At 36.3% G+C, this 20,000-nt stretch overlaps 1 protein-coding gene across 1 annotated transcript in view; it reads right to left on the bottom strand.

Annotated features, from left to right (window-relative positions):
* Positions 1 to 10,838, bottom strand: part of LOC115218578 (glycine receptor subunit alphaZ1) — a 208,054-nt gene extending 197,216 nt beyond the window's left edge. Inside the window, exon 1 of the mRNA XM_036508505.1 lies at positions 10,834 to 10,838. The gene's annotated coding sequence lies outside the window, so the exon portion shown is untranslated. The remainder of the gene's footprint in view (positions 1 to 10,833) is intronic.
* Positions 10,839 to 20,000: the final 9,162 nt, after the last annotated feature.

Here is a 20,000-nt window from a genome sequence, read left to right as displayed (position 1 = left end):
TGTATTTGCTTTGCAAGTTTCTTCGCGTGAATTGGTGTATTGAAAAAAATCTTGTGTCGTGGGAAGTGCATTACACTCAATAATTATAACATGCATGAGACTGATTCTAGGACATACTCTGGGCAGAGCTTGAAAAAGTTGCGAATGGCGACTAAATGAGATTGACTAATGAACAACTGATTCATTGTCTAACCAGCACATTAAACAAACGATCGATTAGTCAATTGGTTAGATATTTAACCAATTAACTAACAACTAAGAAGTGGTATTGAACCATTGTGTGTGTTATTATTGGTATAATGACCCCCTCTAGACAAAACAAAGGTTATATTTTCTAAACTGTAAATATATACCAACAAGAGAACATCATAAGGAAGTTACTCATAAGCACATAGTTTAATGTGTTGTCTGTGTGTGTGTGCGTCTGTGTGCGCGCGTACGTGCGTATGTGTGTGTGTGCGCGTGTGTGCATGTGTGTGTGCGTGTGTGTGTGTGTGCGCGCGCGTGCAAGTGGTAAACTTAGAAGAAAAGTTTATCTTCATTAGTCCTAAACATCCTCAACACAGTACAGTAGATTTCAACAAAGTGACATTAAAAAAAAAGACAAATGTCTACCGAAAACGTCGTTGCTGGATTAAATTTTAATGCATAATTCGTGAACACTTTCATGTTGATAATTCCTCATCACACTTACTGATTTATGTTCCTATTGATAATCGAAGTTAGTTGAGAAATCTAGTAAAACGGGTGTCGAAAATCTTTGTTTTACTTGTATAACTTCATTTATTATTTATTTCTTTGCATCCTCTTTGTCTCATAAGCCTCTTAGTTACACTTATTCGTGCGTTCATCGAATTTCTTTTTCTATCACCATTTAACGACGCTGATATATTGTAAACAGCCTGGAAACTGCGGTGACTCGTCTCGAGAAGGCATCTCGTATCGCTGTCAAGAGTTAAAAAACACAGAGTTATATCGGTAGCAGAGGAAAAGCGTTTCACAGCGGTAGCGGAATTGCTAAATACGCATTTCTGCATGATTGAGCGTCGTCAGTCGCAAACTTCTCCTGGCAAGCGATTGTTAAGACAATCTTAAGATCTACTGATACAGAAAAACATAGATTAATCAATCACCGGTGGATGAATTTCGCTTATAACGAATACATTTACACATTCTTTTATTCTTTTATTCTCTAATTTATTTCCGTCATTTGGCTACGGCTATGCTGGAGCACCAGCCTAGTGCTTATTCTATTGGTCTTTTTTGCCGACGACTCACAAAGCTTTAGTCGGCCCAAGGCTATTGTGGAAGACACCCGCCCAAGGAGTCACGCAGTGCGACTGAAGCCGGAAGCATGTGGTTGGTAAGCGAGCTACTTACCACACTGCTACTTCTGCGCCTATTTAATCTTCTACATATACTTTTACACGAGTTTCAAACAATGGACTGCAGCCATGCTGGAGACCCTACTTGACATGTATGGTCCATCAGATAAACCCCATTTTCGGGCTGTTTCTTATTCAAAGGGTCTCCTTCTGCCAAGTAGGTTGGTCATGCGTACTTCAACAAATCAACAGGAATTTAGACAAACATGGTGTCGCACACACGCATGCATGATGAACACACACACACACACACACACACACATATATACATGCGTGTGGATGAGTGTGTGTGTGTGTGTACGTGTTTGTGTTTGTGTGTGCTTGTGCATATGTATGTATGTGTATATATATATATATATACTCTTTTACTTGTTTCAGTCATTTGACTGCGGCCATGCTGGAGCACCGCTTTTAGTCGAGCAAATCGACCCCGGGACTTATACTTTGTAAACCTAGTACTTATTCTATCGGTCTTTTTTGCCGAACCGCTAAGTGACGGGGACGTAAACACACCAGCGTCGGTTGTCAAGCAGTGCTAGGGGGACAAACACAGACACACAAACACACACACACATACATATATACGACAGGCTTCTTTCAGTTTCCGTCTACCAAATCCACTCACAAGGCATTGGTCGGCCCGCGGCTATAGCAGAAGACACTTGCCTAAGATGCCACGCAGTGGGACTGAACCCAGAACCATGTGGTTGGTTAGCAAGCTACTTACCACACAGTCACTCCTGCGCCTATATATAATATATATATATATATATATATATATATATATATATATATATATAAATGGCGGTGCCCCAGCATGGCCACAGCTCGTGAGCTGAAACTAGATAAAATAAAATAAAATAAAAAATATAAAGTCCTATAAACATTCCTCTCTGTATAAGAGCATAGGCTCGAAACGTCAAAGACTCTTCCATTTTCCCTGAGTGTCAAACTGTTTGTTGTTCCTTCACGTGTCTCTTTCTTTCTTTTTTGTACAATTTTGAACTATATATGAATGTGTGCGTATATATGTGTGTGTCTATACATGTCCATATATATATATATTTATATACATATACACATATACCCATGCACACACACACACATACCTATATACATATATATGTGTGTGTGTATGTGTGTATGTATGTATGTGTATATATATACGTATGTATGTATATATATTTGTATATATATATATGTATATGTATATATATATATATATATATATATATATATACGTGTGTGTTCTGAGTGTGTGCGTATGTGCGTGCATGCGACAGAAAAGCGTTCCGTATTTCACACGACTAGTGTTGTGGTGTTAAAAATGTTTGGTAGAGATTAATAGTGTCTGCATGGGGCTAATGGTTTTTGAAGCAAGTTTTTATATGTTTTCCTTTATGCCACCATCATGGTGTGGGCTGGGAGCAGACAGTGCGCTGGCTTTTGAAACGTTTGTCAACACACAGATGCATATGTGTATATGTGTGTGTATATACATATGTACGTATATGTGTGTTAACGTTCGGAATGTCTAACCTACCATGACCATCAACCCTGCTGCTGCTGATTGAGATATTCCCATCTATTTTCGCCATCATAAAAAAATATTTGGTTTTACTGCTGTTTGTGAAAAGCCAACAGTTTTAGAACAACGACCTGCTCAGGTGTTTGGGGACAATTTGCAGTTGTTTGGTATCTCCCGCCCAATCAATAAATTCAGCACGACTCACTTATCACAGATTTGTGACATCACATTAAATTTACTTCGGAGATTTGGATCTATATATTTTTTTTCGTTTGTTTTGGTTCTTTCTTATTGCTTCCTATATCTTGCTATTGTTTTATTTAATGAATTGTTAGATGTTGTTGACACCTAACATATTCATATATTTCGGTTGAAGCAATGAAGACAGGTCTGCAATTTTGTTTTGTTTATTTGGCTGATGGAATATCATCCAAATCCATTAAGTGTTTCCAACAAATTGCTTAAAAACCAAAACCTCTAAAAAACACTGCCTATTAAAATCACACTATCATCTTTATTGACTGTTATTATTATTTTTACTATTGTTATCATTACTACTACTATTATTATTATTATTATTGTTATTATCATTATTATTATTATTATTATTATTATTATTATTATTATTATTATTATTATTATTATTATCATTATTATTATTATCATTATTATTATTATTAGTAGTAGTAGTAGTAGTAGTAGTAGTAGTAGTATTATTATTATTATTATTAGTATTAGTATTATTATTAGTAGTAGTAGTAGTATTAGTATTAGTATTATTATTATTATTATTATTATCATTATTATTATTATTATTTTTATTTTTACTATTGTTATCATTATTACAATTATATTATTATTATGTTGTTGTTGTTGTTGTTGTTGTTGTGTTGTTATTATTGTCATTGTTGTTGTTATTATTATTATTATTATTATTATTATTATTATTATTATTATTATTATTATTGTTGTTATTTTATTTTAGTTTTTCTTTCACATTATTGTAAAACCAGTAAATTAAATTAGTTAATTCATCGTAAAATCTTCACGTCGAGTCGGAATGAGATTTTGTTTTGTTGTGTTTTTTTTTGTTTTTTCCCCACAATTGCAACCGCGTCTAGAATACATCTAATGTAAGGTTGTTGCTTTTCTTGTTGATGTAGTGCTGTCGGCGGCTGCGGCGGCGTTGATGGAGGTGATTGATGGTGGTGGAGGTGGTAATCATTGTTTTTATCGGTGTTGTTATTGTTTTAGCCCCTAAGTTGAGTCCATTCTAGTGGTTCCTACGACGCCCTGCTCTTTACATTACCTTATTCTCTTTTTAGATTATATATTTATCTTACTGCAAAATGTCTCCTATGTTCTGAATGACATTTAGGTGTGATTTGAAGGTGTTGTGGAAGAATCCGAACACCCCCGTGAATGGACGGTTCTAATCTGTATATGCACGCATGCGTGCTAGAGATACAAAAATAAGTGTGGTATGTACAGATGCTGCATAAAAACAGCCGTAAAAGTCGTTTGAGAAGAGATGTTGGAATTACGTGTTGGTGGATTGATAGTTGTTTAATTGAGTATGGCAGAAGACCTCAATCACGACAAAGTATCATAACAGAAGGGCATTTGGCAATGGCACCTAGGGCCCCTACTGACAAGGCATAGGGTCTACTATAGCCTCGGGCTGACCAAAGCCTTGTCAGTGGATTTGGTAATCGGAAACTGAAAGAATGAAAGAAGCCTGTCCAATATATATATATATATGTGTGTGTGTGTGTGTGTGTGTGTGTGTGTGTGTGTGTGTGTGTGTGTGTGTGTGTGTGTGTGTGTGTATGTGTGTGTGTGTGTGTGTGTGTTTGTATGTCTGTGTTTGTCCCCCCACATCACTTGACAACTGATGCTGGTGTGTTTACGTTCCAGTAACTTAGCGTTTCGGCAAAAAAGAACGATAGAATAATTTCTAGAGGGTGGTGATCTGGCAGAAACGTTAGCACGTCGGGCGAAAAGCTTAGCGGTATTTCGTCTGCCGTTGCGTTCTGAGCTCAAATTTTAGCAGAGAAGAAGAAGAAGAAGAAGAAGAAGAAGAAGAAGAAGAAGAAGAAGAAGAAGAAGAAGAAGAAGAGAAGAAGAAGAAGAAGAAGAAGAAGAAGAAGAAGAAGAAGAAGAAGAAGAAGAAGAAGAAGAAGAAGAAGAAGATATAGACAGAGAGTGAGAGAGATTTCCGTACACATTCATATATCGACAGATGCACATACATACATACATACATACATACATACATACATACATACATACATACACACATACATGCATACATACACACACACTACTGAGTTATCGGTAAATATGGCTGGTCACCAAATCACCAATCGATATGCACTTCCGATTGGTAAAATTAATTATCAGATCGATTCCCGAACAATAAAATTCATCGTCGTTGTAAAGCTAATTGTATTCTTTTTATCGTTTTATTATTTGTCTCCGTACAATGAATGTCCTGACGCTGGTATTACAATGAAATTCAGATTCATTGAGTAATTCGTAATTGTTTTTACGGGTAGTGTCCATCTAGGCTGCTCCAAAGCTTATGTTTTTGTCTTCAGCAATCGTTAGTTTACTCTTAAATATCAGATGGTAACTCATTTAGTATTGATAAAATAAAGAGCAGTAATATTCAAGCGAAACCATCACCAGCCATTTTCTATTTCTACTCTTTTTCTAATATAAATAACAAATAACATGACAAATCAAACGAAATGTTTTATGTCGATTGTTGCAAGAAGGATAAATAGGCTTTGTTTTGCGGTCTGAAACCACTTACATCAGTGGAGATTTACAGATGTGTGTGTTCTACCAAAGAAAAACGAAATGTCTGTCTGACAGCTGTTGCTTTGTAAAATAGTGATCGTTGTCAACAGGTTTATTACCGCGGCGTATTACAACTTGATGTCAGCGCCTGTGTTACGAGTGTTTGCTTTATAAAATGAAGACGCTGGGATCGGTCAATGTAAACACCATCATCTGGAATGGGTTAAGTGATTTGTATTTCAAGTTTAAGTAGAGCTACTCGTATTAATCTGTATAAACGGGTCCGAGAGATATCGGATCAGTTTTATTTACTTGACACAACCAGATTTTTTACTCATATGTTGTTTTTATGTTTAACCCCCGGTCAGAATCGATCGAGCAGACAGATCGAAGATCGAAAGTGTCCCGACAGTAATATGCTTATCTTTTTTACCCTTTTTATCAAATAATTTGTATCCAGGCCAGCTCAATATCCGAAGTATCTTTTTTATGAGTCGGCTGAGTGTAACAGTAAAAAGACTGTCATACAACTGTTGCTTTGTTGGATGTTGTTGCCAAGAAAGATTGAAAAGTGTAGGAGGTATTTTCGTAGACGTACGATCTAGCTTGTTTTTAAATATCTTGTTCGGTGTTCATGCCGAAGAGTCATAGAGAACTGATTGAAAGACTGCTTTGAAGAAACACCTCTTCCTGTTGACACCTCGGTAATCAAAGATAGAATACTTTAAGCAAGAGACTGCTGGAGAAGCAAAGATGAAATGTCTGGCGATCTTCTTCTGTGGGAATATACACATGGACATCCAGGTATTGGCAGAGCAAGAAGAGCAGATATCGAGTAACTTGTGAAAGACACCGGCTATCAGGTTGAAGATATGAAGACTGTTTGGGGAAAGCGGGACACCTGGCTTGAAAGAGTAGCTTGGTCCGGATAATTCACCCAACGGGATAGATAGATGCATAGATATATATATATATAGATAGATAGATAGATAGACAGATAGATAGATAGATAGATAGATAGATAGATAGATAGATAGATAGATAGATAGACAGACAGATAGACAGACAGACAGACAGACAGACAGACAGACAGACAGATAGATAGATAGATAGATAGATAGATAGATAGATAGATAGATAGATAGATAGATAGATAGATAGATAGATAGATAGATAGATAGATAGATAGATGCATGCATACATACATACATACATATAAATATGAATGACAAGTCGATGAGCCACTCAGAATAAGCTTTATAACAACTAACAGGAAGTTTTACTAAGATTCTAGGGTAAATATTTATATGTTGTGTTTTTCCGCTATAAAAACAATAATTTGATTAACTGACTCCACACCAAACTCTTCAAGTAACGGGTTTACCAGGATATATTGACTTTGATTTGTAAGAAGGAAATAGTTATATTGTTTATCAAAGAAAAACAGAAAGACTTTGCATATATTTTTTGGCTTCGTTTTGTTTTTATTATTGGGTGATTTGATTATGTTATTCAGTTCATAAGCGAGAGAGAGGAGAAAGGACGTAACGGCAACCATTTCGCAGGTCTCTTTTTCTACAGCCTGGTGAGATTTTTGTGGTTGATTCTTATTCTAAAATTTCTACAGGTGAAATATAGGTATGAAAGACTTGTATCGGAAACAATTCAACCAAAGGTGCCTGGATGATGATGATAGAGATGTTGATGTTTAAGCAGAGGCTAACTAAGTCTGATTCAACAAAACTAGTATCAAAACATTCCAGGAGCGAGTATCCTGCCGTGTTTTTTATGTATTGGGAACCCAGAACCTCATTATACAAGGTATGGCGGCGAGCTGGCAAAAACGTTAACACACCGGGTGAAATGCTTAGCAGCATTTCGTCTGCCGTTACGTTCTGAGTTCAAATTCCGCCGAGGTCTACTTTGCCTTTCAACCTTTCGGGGTCGATTAAATAAATACCAGTTACGCACTGGCGTCAATGTAATCAACTTAATCTCTTTGTATGTCCTTGTTTGTCCCCTCTGTGAGCAATAAAGAAATATATACAAGTTATTTTTTAGGGCAATAGGATTTGATTTGAGGTAGGTTCAGCTGCTATTTCTAGCGGGTTAAGCCAACAAAGTCGATCAGTCGTGAACAAAGTGCAGCCCACGGGACTTTCTAAATGGCGCACCTAAGCGAAAAATTACCATGGAATCTTTTAAGTTGTGCAGCTCGTCTGATGATGAGCCAGGTCTCATGCATCCCGCTTCTTGAAAAAGATGAACCATGTCTTATGTATTTGCTTCCTCGTGTGTTTTACAACAATGGTATTAAATGAGGCGGCGAGCTGGCAGAAACGTTAGCACGCCGGGCGAAATGCTTAGCAGTATTTCGTCTGCCACTGCGTTCTGAGTTCAAATTCCGCCGAGGTCGACTTTGCCTTTCATCCTTTCGGGGTCGATTAAATAAGTACCAGTTACGAACTGGAGTCGATATACTCGACTTAATCCGTGTGTCTGTCCTTATTTGTCCCCTATTTGTGTAGCCCCTTGTGGGCAGTAAAGAAATAGGCTAAACATTAAGGAATAGCTGAATTACTCACTAAATTATGGAATTCGACCTGCATGACATAGCAGTTAAATCTCTCTTAAATCATAGCCTGTCTCATCTTTAGAATAGATAACATTTCATAGTGTGGTCTGAGATAAACACTGCTGCAAAGGCAGTGTGATCATGATTTGAATAACCTTAGTAATAAGTTTGCTCGCTCAAAGTAGATCTGGGGCTAAACAAGATCAACAACAGCATTCGTAGATGAGCAGATCTACTGGCTTCCGGCTGTAACAGGAAGTAGTTATAAATATTTGCAAATTTGGAAAGAGTGGAGTAGCTGCAGTCCAGAATCGAAACGGCGAACTAGATTCAACATCAGCTTCCCTCCTACGTAAATTCGCTTTTCTTCTCGAGCCCACCGTAGTCGGTTTCTACGAAGCCTGCCTCAAGTCATTCACGCTATCTTCTGATTCAAGAAGTAACAATGGAAGGTCACAACCGAAGTGTTTTTATGCAATGGTCTGCTTGACCTGGATTGACCCAGCAATAAAATACTAGCAGCAACAACGACGAGCTTCTTTCTAGAATGGAAAGACGTAAAATTTAAATACCAAAATGTCAAAGAAGATTTAAATCAGAACAATTTGATTCCGTTCTCCTCGTGTTTAAAGACTGAAAACCTTAACATAAAAGTACGCCGCTTATATCAACACTCATAAATTTCAATGAAATTTATACGAAACCTTTTATCCACAATGACCGTAAAAGTATATCAAAAGATAATACATCTCACGGGAATTATCAGGATTGACCTTCAGACCCCACTCTATTTCTCTCGCTCTCTTTCACTCACTCACCTCTCTCTCTCTGTGGATACATACATGCATATATATATATACATACATAAATATATATATCGATATATATGTGTGTATATATATATATATTGACACACATACACACACATACACACACACATATATATATATATATATATATATACACTCACACACACACACACACATACATATATATATATATATATATATATATATATATATATATATATATATATATATATACATATACATATATGTATGCGTATAGAGAAATAAGTGATTTGACGAATATTTATTGCGATTTCTTTAAATCAACGAAAACATTTTCCAATATTGCAGATAATAATGCTAATAATATTGATGCAAATGCAAATAGAAATAGACACGGACACACAGACACACACTCGTACATACACACACACATACACACAAATTCTATCTCTCTTTCTCTTTTCATTCCTTCTCACTTTCCCTCTTCAGTCTCTCTCTCTCTCTTTCACTTTCTTTACACTCTCTTTCTCTCTTCATTCCCTTTCTCTTTCTCTCTCCATTCCATCTCTCTCTCTTTCTCTTTCTTCACACTCTCTCTCCCTTTCTTTCTTTCTTCCTTCCATCTCTCTCTCTCTTTCTTCATTCCCCCTCACTTTCTCTCTCCATTCTCTCTCTCTCTCACCCCCACTTTTTTTCCTTCTCCGCCTACACACAAACGGGTGTATATACACACACACACATCACTCAATCTGTGTACTAGAGAAAAGGAGACACCGTGTGCGTGTGTGCGTGTGTGCGTGTGTTTGCGTAAGTGTGTATTTGTGAGTGTACGTATTTGTGTGTTTGTAAACATGAAAGACGATATATATAAGAATAGCTAAACTTGTGAACGCTGCTTGATTCTAATTTCCATAGATTTGATACGATTCCCCAAGTATCAATAAAATTTAGCAATATCTGCTTTCTCTTTCTAGCTGACACAAATATGTCTCCGTGACATCTCTCTCTCTCTCTCTCTCTCTCTCTCTCTCTCTCACACGCACACACACACCACACATTTGCCTATCGGCATTTCGTTAAATTGGAAGAGACATATTTCCAATAAAGAAGACAATAATAAAATAATCCTTTCAACTGAAGGCACAGGGCATGAATTTTGTGGTGGTGGGGGGACTAGTCAATTACATCAACCCCCAGTGTTTCACTGGTACTTAATTTATCGATCACGAAAGGATGTAAGGCAAAGTCGACCTCGGCAGAATTTGAACTCAGAACTTCGCCTCAGACGAAATACCTATTTCTTTACTGCCCACAAGGGGCTAAACACAGAGAGGACAAACAAGGACAGGCAAACGGATTTAGTCGATTACATCGACCCCAGTTCGTAACTGGTACTTAATTTATCGATCCCGAAAAGATGAAAGGCAAAGTCGACACATCTTTGTCACACAGCAAGACAGAAATTATAAGAAAAATACCAGTTATCGAACTATCTTATAAAGAGACAAAACTCTTTTTCATTTAAATTCATCGATAAGGGTAATTTTAAATTTCTTGTAGCTGTCGGCCATCAATGTTTCTCGGATGGTTGATTCATACATTATTTTTTCCTGAATCTGAGAGTCACAACATATTTTCTGGGAACATCTGCATCATTTTCTGAATATATTTCGTTTTCCCTATACAATATGGACAGTTGATGAGTCCCCTTTAAAATAATCCAAGAGAAACCACGTAAAAGCTGTAAACCTTAGGTGAAACAGACAGCCATGCCTGGACATTTGTGTTGAGAAATGACCGCAATAAATAAAGGACATCAATGGAATGCAAGTCGAATGAAAAAATCAGCGCATATACGATGCTTTCATAATCTTTTGTGCAAGTCTTCCATTGTCATCTCAGAAATTACTTATGTCACAGTTTTGCTCCGCCAGGGCTGAACTTGAGCCAAAAAGAAAACAAACTAATGACCACAGAAATTCTACAACAAATTGGAAATTAAAGCTCACATTTCAGCCGTCAAATGCTTTGTAAATCCCGTCATTTTCCTTCTATAATGAGAAGCACTCCGTCGGTTACGACGATGAGGGTTCCGGTTGATCCGACCAACGGAACAGCCTGCTCGTGAAATTAACGTGTAAGTGGCTGAGCACTCCACAGACACGTGTACCCTTAACGTAGTTCTCGGGGATATTCAGCGTGACACAGAGTGTGACAAGGCCGGCCCTTTGAAATACAGGTACAACAGAAACAGGAAGTAAGAGTGAGAGAAAGAGTGGTGAAAGAGTACAGCAGGGATCACCACCATCCCCTGCCGGAGCCTCGTGGAGCTTTTTTATGTGTTTTTCGCTCAACGCCCGGTCTGGGAATCGAAACCGCGATCCTACGACCGCGAGTCCGCTGCCCTAACCACTGGGCCATTGCGCCTCCACCCTTCTATAATAGTCACATGATGAAAAGAGAAATGTAATTAAAGTATAATTAAAACAAGCTGAATGATATTTTTTTAAATAACTCATACCTTAAATATTTCTTCTTAATTGCTTAAATAATTTAGTTAATAATTTTTAATGAATATTTAAAAGTAAAATGGCCGTAGCCGAGCCAGAAGATTAAAGTAACGGAATTTAATTTAAATTCGTTTAAAACATATCAGGACAAAAACTGTCCACGCTGCTTTCCGTCCCTTTTCCTTGGATCTACAAGATTTTATATTGCCAATTCGAAATACGACTGAGCACACCTATCATCAAGGGCATTTCGGCCATGGGTGGAGGCGTGTGGCTTAGTGGTTAGGCTGCTGCGCTCATAATAGTAAGATTGAGGTTTCGATTCCTGGACCGGGCGATGTGTTGTGTTCTTGAGCAAAACACTTCATTTCACATTGGTCCAGTCCACTCAGCTGACAAACATTTGCAATCCTGCGACGGACCGGCGCCCCGTCAAATGAAGAATAATTATATATGCCACGGAAACCGGAAAACCGGCCATATGAGCCTATATGACTCGGAAAGTGTCATTATACATACATATATACATACATACATACATATATATATATATATATATATATATATATATGCGTAGGAGTGGCTGTGTGGTTAGTAGCTTGCTTACCAATCACATGGGTCTGGGTTCAGTCCCACTGTGTGGCACCTTGGACAAGTGTCTTCTACTATAGCCTCGGGCCAACCAAAGCCTTGTGAGTAGATTTGAAAGACAGAAACTGAAAGAAGCCCGTCGTGTATATAGATATGTGTTTGTGTGTTTGTCGCTCCAACATCGCTTGACAACAGAAGCTGGTGTGCTTACGTCCCTGTAACTAGGCGGTTCGGCAAAAGTGACCGATGGAATAAGTACTAGGCTTACTGAGAATAAGTCCTGGGGTCGATTTCCCGACTAAAAGTGGCGTTCCAACATGGCCGTAGTCAAATGACTGAAACACGTGAAAGAATAAAAGAATACATATATATATATATATTATATATATATATATATATATATACATGTATATACACATATATATATTAGCTATGATTATTACATTTTGAGGACTGCATTATCCAATGATGGTCCTTCGTTTCTTGGATGGTATAGGGTGAATTAAAGGAGATTTATTTTCTATTTCTAGAAGGATAAGTGATCGCGAATCGTCTCCCACGTTGTCATGCGTATTACAAATCACATACTGTTCCGCTAGAAACCCTCGCTAGAAACGTATTGGCCTCATGCCTAACCAAAACGAGTTATCAAAATCTTTACCACTAGTTTTAGTCTTATCTTCTTATGGTGACCATTTCGGTGCCAAGACTATTATAGAGCAATACTATTTTGTTTATTTTTTTTTCAACTTAGATACTCATTGTTAAATTTCGTTAACCGAATTTGGCACAGAGACCTTCATCGATCTATTTCCTGATGCCAACAACAGATTATACAACCTAAGTAAATGTCTGTATATTCTTGCTTTATCTGGAGACGAAAAGAAGACCGTAAGGAATTTGATGCCGACAGCAAGACATATATGTAACCGGAAAGAAAATTGGGAAACAAACAGAAAACTTTAACCATTGTAATTATTTTGTGCGCCATGTAATCTATCTCTTATTCAGAGAGCCACAGCGTACGGTAATATATTTTCATTAACTAATAACTTACGCCGTAGTTAAGACATATTTTGGTAGTAGTTAAGGATATATATATATATATCAAGTAGTTAAGATCCGTGTATGTAGTAGTTCGGATGGTTGCGTGTAGTAATGAAGAAAGAAGATATATGTAATTGGAAAATGAGTAAAACACGTGGAAATATTGAAGGAATGTTGGAATATATAAATCCCCGGCGATACAAATATGTGTGAGAGGATCAGTAAACATACATGCATACATATACACATATATAATACAAATGATATATGCATGTGATATATTATATGCACCATATTGGTTTCATATATACATACATATATATGTGCGTGTAGATATGTCTTTCTCTGTCTGTTTCTCTCTCTCTCTCTCTCTCTCTTTCTCTCTCTCTCTCTCTCTTTTCTTTTCTCTCTCTCTCTCTCTCTCTCTCTCTGCATATAAAAGAGAGTGAATCATCAGCTTAAGCTATATCTAATATCGTTTTCTACTCTAGGCATAAGGCCCGAAATTTTGTGGGAAGGGCCAGTCGATTAGATCAACCCCCAATGTGCAACTGGTACTTAATTTATTGACCCCGAAAGAATAAATGGAAAAGTCGACCACGGCGGAATTTGATCTCATATCGTAAAGACAGACGAAACATCGCTAAGTATTTCGCCCGGCGTGCTAACGTTTCTTATTTCTTTATTGCTCACAAGGGGATAAACATAGAGGGGACGAACAAGCACAGACAAAGGGATTAAGTCGATTACATCGACCCCAATACGTAACTAGAACTTAATTTATCGACCCCGAAAAGATGAAAGGCAAAGTCCTCTATGAGATTTTCACGCTAACTACTTGATAAATTCTTATAAAGATTTTATCCTATTTTTAAATTTTATATATATACATACATAATACATACATACATATATATATGTATATGTGTGTATGTGCGTGTGCGTGTTTATATATAATATATTTATATAGATATATATATATATTATATATATATATATATTTGTTAATATATATATATATATATATATATTTATTTATATAAATATTATATATATATATTATATATATATTTATATTTATATATATATATATATATATATATATATATATATATACATATGCACGTATGTATTTGTGTGTCTGTGTTTGGCCCCCACCATCGCTTACAACGATGGTGGTGTTATCGGCCCCTATAACTTAGCAGTTCGGCAAAAGAGACCAATAGAATAAGTACTAGGCTTACAAAGAATAAGTCCTGAGGTCGATTTGTTCGACTAAGGGCAGTGCTCCAGCATAGCTGCAGTCAAATAGCTGAAACAAGTAAAAAGAATAAAAAAGTCTCTCTCTCTCCCTCTCCCCCTCTCTCTCTCCTCTCTCTCTCTCTATATATATTATATATATATATATATATATAATATATATTATATATATACATACATACATACATACATATATATATTGATATATATATATATATGTGCATGTGTGTGTGTGCATGAGTGTGTGTACACGTGTGTTAAATATATATCTCCATTAGTGTCTGTATATATATATATATATATGCACCAGCTTGTTTGTACTTTTGTTCATTTTCTATTTCAATTTCTATATTTATTCTATGACTGACATTTCTACGGTTCAGGTGAACCGCCATAATTTGTGTTTGATATCATTATGAAAGCGAAGACCGGACGGAGACGTTTATTATCTCATGGATATCTCGCCTCTTTCCGGGAAATGTAATATCGTGGAAAGAAAAATAATCGAAATTCGAAATTGAAATAAATACGAGAAACACAAAGAATCGGAAATATATTTGTTTATCAAATATATTTATATCAAATTGGTAAATACGGTTCCTAAGACTCCATCATATCAAATATTATAAGTAACAATTTTATTCGGAATAGAAAACAGATCGAGTGCTGACTGACGATAGAAGGCGCGCATTTGAGCCAATTGCAATATTTTTTATTTCGTTATTGCCCACAGGGGGCTAAACATAGAGGGGCCAAACAAGGACAGACAAAGGAATTAAGTCGATTACATCGAACCCAGTGCGTAACTGGTACTTATTAAATCGACTCCTAAAGGATGAAAGGCAAAGTTGACCTCGGCGGAATTTGAACTCAGAACGTAACGGCAGACAAAATACCTATTTCTTTACTACCCACAATTGGCTAAACATAGAGTGGACAAACAAGGACAGACAAAGGGATTAAGTCGATTACATCGAACCCAGTGCGTAACTGGTACTTATTTAACCGACCCCGAAAGGATGAAAGGCAAAATCGACCTCGGCGAAATTTGAACTCAGAACGTAAAGACAGACGTAATACCGCTAAGCAGTTCGCCCGGCGCGCTAACGTTTCTACCAGCTCGCCGCCTTAGCCAATTGCAATATTGTCTGAGGATGAATTACAATATAGCATACGAAAAGTGGTATTCCACCGGTTACGACGATGAGGGTTCCAGTTGATCCGATCAACAAGACAACTTGCTCGTGAAATTAACATTCAAGGGGTTGAGCACTCTACAGACACGCGTACTCTTCAAGGGGTAGTTCTCGGGAAAATTCTGTGTGACACAACCTGTGACAGGGCTGGCCCCTTTGAAATACAGGTACAACTCATTTTTGCCAGCTGAGTGGACTGGAGCAACGTGAAGTAAAGTGTCTTGTTCAAGAACACAACGCACTGGCAGGAATCGAACTCACGACCTTGCAGTTGGCAGCTGAATGCCAGTAAGCCACACGCCTTCAGTAAATTAAAGCCTAAACAGTAAACATATTTATTCGTTTCTACAGCTATTCCACGCGTATGAAAATTAAAAGACTCGTTCAGACTTTTTTATTTCTTTTGTTTGTTTTTTTTCAGGTTTCGAACTGTGGCGATGCGGGACACGTCACGTTGAATGATTTTGGTCGATCATATCGAACTCAGCACGTTTCCCTTTTGATGTTTCTTCTATCTCTTTATCGATCTGTTAATGTTAGAGGACGTAAACTGAAAGTATGGCGTTTCAAGCAGCGTGAACATTAAGACATCCAGAAATTTAAACACACACACAGTTTTATATATATATATATATATATATATATATATATAATATATATATATAATATATATATATGATGAGAGAACAAGCATTAAACACCACGCTTCCAAACATTTAATCATATATAAATATTACCATGGCCTTTAACATATAAAGAATACCTATATAAAAACTGGGAATTAACCAGGGATTTTTAAGTTGTGGATTCTATTTGTCATGTCGACCGAAGATAGATTTTATCGCGAAGAGAAACGATATGAGTAATAAAATGGCTTTATAGCGATTTTGGCTGCTATTTTTAACACGTAAGGATTTTGAAATCCTCTTAGTTATAATTGTGGCTTGTTCATAATTATAAACGTTCTTCTTTTATATATAGTGAGAATTTACAAAAAAAAAAATCAAAAGACGGGTGTGTAAACAACAAACATGTATTAGTTTAACGCTCGGGAAGTGAGAAAGTCTTTTACGTTTCGAGCCTACGCTCTTCAACAGAAAGGAACACAGAAGAAATTAACAGGGAGAGAAAATAAAAAACGCTTTAGTGATCTATCAATATATATATATATATATATATATATAATATATATATATAGATATATATATATATATATAGATATATATATATATGGTAGGAATAACATTTTTTCCAAAGGGATTTCTGAATGAAACCTGATGAATGTGGAGAAATCGTCTTATTTCTTTTAATGTTTTTATATTCATTTATATGAACACAGAAGAATTTTGTATGTCTGTGTTGATGCATGTATGACTGTGTGTCAGTTTTCCTGCTTTCCTGTATAGTTTGTGACTGAAACTTCGTTCACCTGAATTTAGTCGGACCAAGGCTATAGTGAAAGACACCTGCCAAAGGTGCCACTGAGTACGACTGAGCCCGCAAACATGGGGTTGGGAAGCAATTAGGTCATTCTCTTCTTGAGACACCCTTGCCAATTTTTCGTGTGTAGCAGGAACAGAATCATATTATCTACCCCTACCTGACAGGTAATAGATAATCATACAAGCTACCCCTACCTGGTAAATAATTCGTTCCAGTTGTTTGGTCTTATTTTTCTCTGATTCAGTTAGCCCTCTTTCGATTTGCTGCTTTACCTTTGCTGCCAGCCTTGCTCTTTACGTCGCATTCTCTTTTTGACGATTCATGTTGAATTGAACAATTCTAAAAACAAACAGCGCAATATGTATTTTTTACTCTTGTGTTGTAAATCGATATTAGACGAAATCAATCTATCACCTAACTATAAACTCAAAGTCGGCGTAGGAACAGAAAATAATCTAAAGCTTCCATTATTCAAAGGAGCATGGTTTACACGTTTACGTATAACGGAATCAAACTTGAAATGAAAAATTCCTATCCAATTTTGATATGACACATATATACGTTTAGTGTAAAAAGATTCCCAAATATCCTAAAATTATTTCAAAGAGAAATCTTTGTAATTGCTTGTTTTCAATGAAAACTTTTCAGCAGAGGCAATAGAAAGTAAGGGAGGAGCAACAAGAGAAAGAGAAAAAGAGGACGAGAATGAGGGAGAGGTTGTGGCAAGGAAAAGGATACAAATGAAGGGAGTAAAGCGTTAGAAAACCCTATCACGCAGGGAATTAAAATTAGTTTTCTGACTGAATCATGTAGTTGAAATTTCAATAAGGAAAAGAAATTTTGAAAAATCACAATTTGATAAAACTAAAAGAAATTGGAATTTTTAAGGATTTTCTAGACTGTGTAGGCTTTTATAATTGCTTTGTTTTCGTAAAAGTGACATAATCATAAGCTGCTATTTCTATTATAATATTCATAGCTATAGTACTATGACAACTGTTCTCTTCAGACTATTTTTTAAATAACTATAGTACATCACTGGTAATTAACGATATCGATATTATGTGTGTGTGTGAGTGAGTGAATGAATGAGTGAGTGAATGAGTGAGTGAATGCATGAGTGAGTGAGAGAGAGATGGGAGAAAGATTTTTTATACATATGTGTATATACGTGTGTTTTATGCATATGTCTGTGTGTATGTATATATGTATGCATGTATGGTCAATAAAATCTGACATAGCCGGAGACTACAACACGACGTTCTCTTTTCAGGATTTATGAAAATAAGGAAATATTGTGTTTGATCTCGAAGCAACGAATAAACGGTTTAATTTTTGTCGGCTGATAAACGAGAGAATGAAATCAAAAATAAATCAAAGACATAAATACGATATAAAAAAAATAAGTTCAGCTGTGATTGGAGGGACATTTTGGGAGAGATAAAACCGGGAGAAGAGACACATAAATCGACGTTCAGAATATATTTAATTTTAAAATGTCTTAAGTAACAAAATTAAATGAAAATTATGAGAAATAAAAATTGTCCTTCTTGTTCCAAAGATGAATATGTAACGTCTGAATTTTTATGATACATATAAATTAGACATTTTTGATATATTCGTTATGTATGTTTGAGAAGAAAAAAAAAGATATTTAAATGTATCGTATGTTAAAAAGTTTTTAAATGTTGATTGTTTTTGTAATGACCGCTTATGAAATTGTTCTTTCCTGCTCTCATCACCCTTAACTTTCACGGTTTTCCTTCGCAGAAAATTTAAATGGTTTTCGGAATTAGGAGTTACTGTTTCCGACATTATAATATCACTGAATCACGAATGGTGATATCTGTTTCTTTTACTTTAAACGCTAACCTTGTGGATTTCGTTACTTCATTACTGATATCAACTCTGTTATCGTCGCTATTATTGTCGCCAGAGACGCCAGCGACGCCATTGACGCCAGAGACGCCAGCGACGCCATCTTCGTGAAAAGTAAAGAAGAGAAAAGAAGAGCCTTGGAAAGAATATAAAAAACTTAATATATTTAAATCATACCATTTTGCTTATGTGTCGACACATAAGCAAAATGGTATGATTTAAATATATTTAGCCTCCCCTTTTCTTCCCGAGGCTCTTCTTTTCTTTTCTTTGCTTACGAGAAACAAAAAAGATGGCACTGGTTTTTAAACGCAGACGACACGATTAACACTGTAATATTTAGTTTGAAAACTATGTTGTGGGTTATGAAGAATGAATACCATCCGTGGATACAAAGAGCAAAAAATAACAAAAACGGTAGGAAATTTTAAGAACAGGAGAAACGATAGGACAAATAAGTAAAAAGAGACGGCATTGCAAAACTAATTCATAAAGCAAAGCAAGGATGCTGGAAGTAAAGATGGTGGACAATGACGACAATGACGACGATGATAATAATGATGATGATTACGTTAAAGATAATGAGGACGCTAATATTAGTGACGAGGTCAGGATTTCTAATATTGGTACAAGGTAAAAATTTAGTAAAATAAAATTCAAGCATCGTCGAAATAAATCCCGAACTTCGAATGTAATGCACGTGTATTTTTGTCTATTTTTCAATTGCCTCGATTCCTAAGACTCATGCAACCAGTTATCCGGTTTCCACAGCAAGTGATCGACAACGCACCATTACCCCTGAACAGGACGCCAGTCCGTTGCAGGATTACTTATTCACAGATGAGTGGATTGGAACAACATAAAATGAGGTGTTTTGCTAAAAAAATACAACGATACACACAGTCCAGGAATCGAAAGCACGGCCTTGCGGTCGTGAATGCAACACCTTAAACTAAACCATTAGGCCATGCGCTTTCAAGTAAATGTATGT

The sequence above is a fragment of the Octopus sinensis genome, linkage group LG13 (genome assembly GCF_006345805.1).
Source record: "Octopus sinensis linkage group LG13, ASM634580v1, whole genome shotgun sequence".
NCBI classification, from domain to species: domain Eukaryota; kingdom Metazoa; phylum Mollusca; class Cephalopoda; order Octopoda; family Octopodidae; genus Octopus; species Octopus sinensis.
This window is presented reverse-complemented; position numbering and strand designations above follow the sequence as displayed.